The sequence below is a fragment of the Andrographis paniculata genome, unplaced genomic scaffold (genome assembly GCF_009805555.1).
Source record: "Andrographis paniculata isolate CXL003 unplaced genomic scaffold, ASM980555v1 Contig9END, whole genome shotgun sequence".
NCBI classification, from domain to species: domain Eukaryota; kingdom Viridiplantae; phylum Streptophyta; class Magnoliopsida; order Lamiales; family Acanthaceae; genus Andrographis; species Andrographis paniculata.
The window spans coordinates 3,717,195-3,725,205 of NW_026137639.1; the positions used below are offsets into that span (position 1 = coordinate 3,717,195).

An 8,011-nucleotide genomic window follows, 5' to 3' on the forward strand; every position below is an offset into this window, starting at 1 on the left:
TCTGAATTAATGGCACTCATTAATGGTCGAATCCAGAAGCAAAATCCATTAATTTAAGCTTCTTCCCGCCATTATTTTTCAGTGGCCATATCTAGATTCAAAAATAAATTCAAGTACATTACATTTTAAAAATACACAAAACAATAATCCACAAAATTTCCATAAATTCAAGGCTATTAACATTCAATTTTATTCATATATATATATATATATATATACACTCTCCAAATATATAACCTCCCAAACAAAGTAGAAAATTCAATAGTGTGACAAACTAATTAGGAACAAAATTTTAGGTAAGTTTCCCAACCCTAATTGAGTCCCACAAATACCAATCACAATGGATACGGGTAGACGCGAGGTTCTGACAAATATCTTTGTGACGTGTCAGTGACAGACCATTGCGGCCGCGGCCAAAGTGTACGGAAGTATGTTCGTGTATTCGAATGTAATAACCTGACCGGACATGACGGCGCGCCCGTCCCAGAGGAGACAGGTGGCGAAATCCAGCCGTCGAAAAACCCTAGGATCGATGAGAGTTGTGGATGCAAAACCAGGACAACCTATCCGAACATCGGACACGCCCTCGAACTCCCACTCTTCATTAACTATTTGGACAGTGTATTTCGGCACGTGGAGGCTGCCGAAGCCCGACGGCCATTGGTAAATTCGAATTCGCCCTGGATCACAATCTGCACAGAATAGAAAACCCTAAAATGAATAGAACATAAACTTTAATATATATATATATTTTTATAATGTACGAACCTGAAAGAGTGAGGGGGCAAAAGAGGAGAACGAGGAAGCTGCAGAGGAATGATTTGGCCATTGTAAAGGTCTTTTAGGTTTTGAGAATTTGGAGAAATTTAAACCGCAGGTATGTTGTCTGAAGCTTACCAAATATTGTTCGAAGTTGGTAAGAGAAAGGGAAGGGAGACTGAGTGCAGTGGTTATTCGATATCCAGCTGTCTGTTCGAAGAAATTATGCAACTTGTGTGTTTATGAAGAATTTCTGAATGAGTGTGTGATTTTTGTGGATAACAGTGGTTTTATTTTGTTTCCAAATAAGTCGAAAATCATGTGAATAATTATGACTTAAATTCATGTAGATAATCATGTTTTTGTTACCGTAGCTATACACGTAATTATAGGATAAAGGGTGCCTTAGCTTTTTTTCAAGTGATTTAAATGAAAAAATAAAATTTGAATGTGCTTCCAACGGAAATTATTTTTTATTAAAATTTTTATTATGTATAAATAAAATTTAAAATACAAATAGATGTCCTCTAATTTTGGTGAGCCTGCATAGCCATTCAGGATTGTTTACAAAAAAAAAAATTAACCAAAATAGACTTTAAAAGTGACAGGTGAGATTAAAAAAAAAGAAAAGAAAAGAAAACCCATTAGAAAATAATATAATATATATATGGATAAGTTAAACTCTAACCTTATGTACGACAATCGCAATAAAAATCATCTCTCTATCAATAAACTATTTATTATCCTAATAAATTTTATTTTATTGTAACATTAGTATAGGATTAGTCAATAAAAATATTAATTATTTTTACCACTAATCATTATTTTATATTCCCTCCATCATGCACGAGTTTTTATAAAAGTGAGTAATAATGAATACTTTTTCTTTTCATGGTAAAAAATAAAGTATAAAAATGTAATAATTTTTTACTTAAAAAGTAAACGAAAATATTTTTTAATTACGAAAAAAAATGAATATAAATTTGAATGACGGAGAGAGTATATTGTATATAACATATATAGTAATGCATTGTATATATAAGTATTAAATATATGTACATTAGATATGTATGTATGCGGTAAGTATATATATATATATAAAAACGTAATGATTAGTTTATATGTATGTATGCTAATATGTAAACATATGTATATATAATGATGAAAGATGAAGATAAGAATGAGGATGAATTCGTGTGCTTTATTTCATTTCAACAAATGCCGGTATTTATAGGTATTTTCATATTACATATACGGCTATAAATTTACAACGTATACTACATGTCGACACTATGTGGTGGTGAAATAAAGCATCCATGACTCATACACGAAGTGAGTACGTATGCTAACATATTTCAACAAAAAGAATATATATAAATATATATATATAATATAAGAGAAATTTTTTAAATAATAATAATAATGTAATAGCAAACAAATTAAAAAGATGTAGAAGATGAGATGTCGTAAAGACATTGAAAAATAATTAGATAATCTAAAAATGAATGGACAAAGAGAGAAAAAAAAAAAGAAATAAATAAATATTTATTTATTATTTTTACTTTTCGCACAATTGGATAAAAATTCCTCTGCAAAATTTTCATTTGGGATTTAGTCCCTATTTATTAATTATTTGTCTGCACTCCCTTCTTTTATATTCTTCATCGTTTTCACTCCCCACAATCGATTCTTCTCTCATTTCTTCTTCTCTCATTTCTTCTTCTCTCATTTCTCTAGTTTTTTTTCTTCTTATTTTTGCGCGAAGTTTTCTCCTCAATCTGTTGAACCCTCTTTCGTGAGGTCGGAAGCAACCTCCCGTCCGGTTGCCTAGCCCATTGTCCGTCTGGTTCGTTGTCCTTTCTCCCACTGAACCTCTGGTTCTCTATCGCCGGTGATCGCACGATTTGATCGGATAACTCCCGAAGGCTGTCACAGACAATCTCCAAATCAACACTGTCTTCAACTAGAGTCCAATATTTTCAACTTGCAAGGTAATATTTGTATCATTAGTAAGAAAATTGTTATTTTGGAAAAACTGTTGGTGCGTGTTAAACGAGTAGGAATCTATACACGAAGTATGAATTTTGTGAAGTTGGTAATTTTTGGGTGATTTTGAGAATGAATTTCGTTGGTATCAGGTATTTATGTTGCTATTATGCTAATATGTCATAATTTTTATTTTGTAAAAGTGGGTAATTTGTTGCTATTGAGGATTAGTACATTACTAGAATTCCATAAGAAAATATGATTTTAGTGAAATTGTGATGCTATTTGTTTTTGGACGAAGCACTGTGACTTTAAGTAAAAGAATTTGTCTATTCTTTTAGATTTAGATAGTTTACTTTGTTTTGGATTCATACGGTGTATATTAGTGAAATAAATATTTGAATGATGCACTTTATGTGTTCGATAAAATGTCTCAAAAAAGAGTTTGTTATAACGCCAAAGAATTTCATAAATTATTGTCGAGAGTGTTAGGTTGTCATTTCTCTTTTAAAAAATATATGCTATTTGAGGATTCCAACCAACCGTTATACACTCAATGCCATAATATTTATTGATTATAATGTTCGATTGATTGTGAGTTTTTTTATTTTGTTTTGATTGTTTAAACTAGGTCATGTTCTTTGTGTGTGAGATATGATTGGTTTTATATAGGTTTTTAGTAGTTAGAATTTGTAAGATTGGAAATACTTTTGGAACTCTTAAGTTGATTAGTGTAATATAAAATAAAGATGTGTCAATTTTATGATATGCCTATGAACCATACTTTTCCAAATATTTTCACCTGTACATATAGAATAATTTTGATGGTTTGTGCTATGTTTAACAATCTTCATTATAAGAGTTTAAAATAAGATATTGTATCATATTGATACAAAGATATGAAAATTATGGATTGTTCAAGAAAGCGTAAGACAAATTTATTCTAAATTTTATCATCTATAATATTATTATTTATCGTAACAAGTATCTTGAAAATATTTCATAGTTTCTAGTAATTTCCAATGAATCTTATCTCTATTATCAAAAATGATTTTACCTTAATCATGCTTGAGTCTCCATATTTTGGGTTGCAGGCCGGATTAGCTAAAGCTGGATCGATATGTTGATTTGTACTATTTGTAAAATCGAATGGAAGAAAGTCATTTTCATTTGTTGCACTGAGGTCCCTTGATCCTAACAAGAGTTTGGCTGTAGGTGATTATACAACAATAAGAACCTGGTTGTATAGAATTATAATTGTTACTTGGATGTACTATAATATATGAACACAAACAAGGGGTATACGACAATCATGTTTTATGTATAATAATTTGATGACACAGGTTTCTGAAAATTTAATAGAGGCACAAATTATTTGGGGGGTATATAGTTGATATGTCAAAGCACGTTGGCGTGATAGCGTATTACCACATTAACAATTTCAATTTAGTCTTGGTAATTAATTATCAAAATAGGAGAAAATAATTGTCATATTGTGTTGCGTCCCTTAGATCCATATGCAGATGATTATAAACTCTTATTTTATTTCAGAATCTATCACTGATACTTTTGGTCATTCTGTAAATCCTCACAAACATTCATTGGAAGTATGTAGGTACCTAAAAGCATAGTTCAGGTACATATGTTAGGAAAAAATAGTACATTAAAATAAAGATGGGGTACATCGGAGGCATGATGAAGTACTTGGTTGTTCAACCAAATTATCGTTTTATAAAATACTATTAAATAGTTTTTACTTGAGTCTGTGAATGTCTAATAAGTCGTATTTCAAGACCATTAAATATGTTACGTTATTCGTATTAAAATGTTACTTTAATTTTTATAATTAATTTAAAATTTTAAATATTAAAAAGTCACTTTAAAATTATAAATTTTCTAACACATTAGATTTATTAAATATTATCTCCGTCCGGGCTAATTATGCACTTTTTTTTTAGTATGAAAATTAAAAAATAATAATATTTTTATATAAAAGTGATGTAGGTAAAAAGTAAAATAAGAGTATTATAAAATATTTTTTAAAAAATGATAAAAAAAAGATGATGTCATAAGTAGGGGTGGGCAAAATATTCAAACCGAACCATCAAACTGCTGAATCAAATAGAATTTTCAGTTAATCGAGCAAATTCAATTTCATATGGAAAGAATTAGAATCTATGTTCTCAAACAAAATTATCGAGATAACATTAGTTTAAGGAATGTATATATATACATTCAAAAATATAGTATCCGTAAATAAGTAGATATTTTTTAATTTAGTTTAGTTGTTACATGAAAGAATGCAATGGGTACACAATTAGTATAATTTTGTACACCAAACCAAATTGGGGGTATGTCGGAGTGGCTCTGGAGTACTCGTCTGCTTAGCAGAGTCATGCCCTATGCAAATATGCTCTTGATCGAATATTGTTGTGTGTTATAATGTGAACTACTATGTAATAGGTCTAAAGGTTTTCAATTTGTGGCAGCAATCATATACTCTAACAACCCAACATAATTTAATTTAGTCATTTATGGGTATGGTACATTTATGTTCAACAACTCATGCCATATTTTTCAATAGGAAGACCACAAAGCATGTATAAATAACAACCAACATAATTTAACTAGGTATTTTTGTCTTGTTTATCCATCTATAGTAAATATGTATTGTTTACCTTTACATATAGTTCTAGGATTCGCGAGAAACTATAATGATAAATTCATCCATGGTTACTGACACAATTGAATGTTTTAAATTGAGAATGATCGATTTTCAAGCACAAGCTATCAGGGCATAAATACTCGTTACCAGAGCATATAAAATCGTATTATATATAAGTACTTGATATTTAATGAAGGTATATAAAAATGTGTTCGGGGTACAAGCATTGACAATCAAGGTATGATTGATGGTTGCTTAGGTAGTATTTATGTAGTAGCAGATATCTTTGAATGTGGTCGACTTCAGTCAATTTCTTGACGGATAAGACAATTAAAGAACTTGGTGAAAGCATTTCTTCTATTAGCAATTCTTCACTTCATTGGTGGTTGAAAGAAATGGCAGCGATTGGGAGAACATAAAATTTCGCAACACATGTATATAATTTTCTTTCTTAGTACACCATCAATGTACTTAAGTATCCGTGAATGCACTTTTGTTCATTGCAAACATTATTTCAACCATTGCAAGGTCTTGTAATGAATTAGTTAATTTCAATTTAAAATTCGTATGCATAACTTTTCTGGTTGGTTGTTGTCTTCGTACAAGGATAACATTCCTAACAAATGGGTAACATTTATATGAGCATATATATGTAGTTTGAAGGTATTTCGATCTAGTTAGACAGGTACATCGATCCGTTGTAGAGGTACAACGTATGCATTATTGCAATTCTAACCATGTGAAAAATTAATCATACAATCATTTATAGCACAATTCATAGCATTACTCTAAACATTAAGTTTTACCAAATTCAACCTACAATTCAATCTATCTATCAATCTTAATACAATCTCATCAAACATGAGGCAAATCAAACCAATTTAACCAATAATTCAATTAGAAAATAACACATTAACCAAATCAAGTACAAATAACACAACTCAAATCAATCCCAAATCCATCTAAATTCATTACAGACGTTCACTTACCATGTGCTGCTCATCAGAGTCTATGATTCGGAGGGCGGATCTTTCATTATTTTGACCGCAATTTTATTGTGGTAGATCTTCACATTATCAAACTCACCGTCGATTCTACCAATGGGATGGACTGCCGGATTCGTGTGGGCATAACACTTGCTGAACATGCAGACCAAAGGACCACAATTGAGAGTATCACCTTGACTCCGACATCTTACGTACTCGGGCATCTCCCTTACCATGGGTCATAGGTATATTGCGTTCAAGTACAAGCATAAAATTCACGATTATAAAAATAACATAATATTTTGTTACATAATTCGGTTTATCCATGATAAATTAATTATATTTATTTCGTAAACGTACCAATTTCTCCGTGTTCCCTTGCCCGAACGAATCGCATAGTGAATTGAACAACAAACACAATCCGACCTACGATCGGTAAATAAATACCATCAGTATATTACCCAAATCTGAATATATTTAAAAATTTATCAGAATCTATCAGGAGTACGTAACAACATATTTCGAGTACACATTAGTCCCTAAAAGTATATTACTTAGCAAACTAGACCTAAAAGTGCAGCTCGGGGTACTTAATAATACTACATTTTGCAACCCACAAACATGACTAATTACCGAACAATCAAACAAAAAAACTAAACTATGCAACTACGGGTAACTAAACAAAATGTACATCTACAAAATTTAAAAAAAAAACACATATTAAACAAATAAAATCACCAAATATCGGTGCCAAAATAAAAAATCTAACCTGGTCTACGTGGGCAAACATACGAACAATTTTAAACCAGATTAACAAACACAACTACATCGATCACACAGGGCTCCTTAACACCGAACCGAGACATACAAACACAAGACCAAAAATTACACCCCAAACAATCGAACAAAGTACAATACAAAATACTAGTATCAACAAAATCAAAAATCGAAAAAAGTCCAGCCAGGAACTTACTTCTTCGAGTTTGTCTCAGAGATGGGAGCGAACAACTATTTTCTTTAGCATTTTTGCACCAATCGATCGCTACTTGATTGCCAAGGGTTGAAGAGCGTCGGTTCGCCTGAAAAAGGGAGAGGTAGGGTTTAAAATTGGGGTAAGAGAAGTTATAAGAGATTTTCTTCGTCAACCCCTGTTAAATCGTGAGTAATTATCTTTTTCTTTTTTATTTATTTTTTAATTCGCAAAAAAGGTATGCAATATTTAACTAGAAGTATATAAGATTATAATGGGGGTAGAGCGAGAAGTAATATAGGTATATATTACAATATTGGAAGTATTGATCAACTTATTTCGAGAACTTATTGCGTATACAACAATAATTGAATGATAAATACAAATGGGAAGCCATAAGATACATAATCCATAAAGTAGGGACTGCAGACTAATTCATTTTTAATAGAGACTGAAATGTAAGTGAATTTATCTGACATGGATTTAAATCCAACTCTCCCTTTACTTTTTGCTTTTGTAAATAAAGATTATCAATTACAAAAATAACTAAAACTAAAAGAGAATGAAGAAATAAATAAATAAAATGAATAAATAAATAAAATGTAAAATTGATGAAAGAAATACCATAAATTTTTAATATAAAAA

At 30.5% G+C, this 8,011-nt stretch overlaps 1 long non-coding RNA gene across 1 annotated transcript; it reads right to left on the reverse strand.

The window, feature by feature from the left end:
• Positions 1-231: 231 nt before the first annotated feature.
• On the reverse strand, positions 232-1,145 carry LOC127244362 (uncharacterized). The gene is made up of 3 exons (XR_007837174.1): positions 898-1,145; positions 769-806; positions 232-692 (listed from the first exon to the last, which is right to left on the reverse strand). It is a non-coding gene; the product is annotated as an uncharacterized LOC127244362 (long non-coding RNA).
• Positions 1,146-8,011: the final 6,866 nt, after the last annotated feature.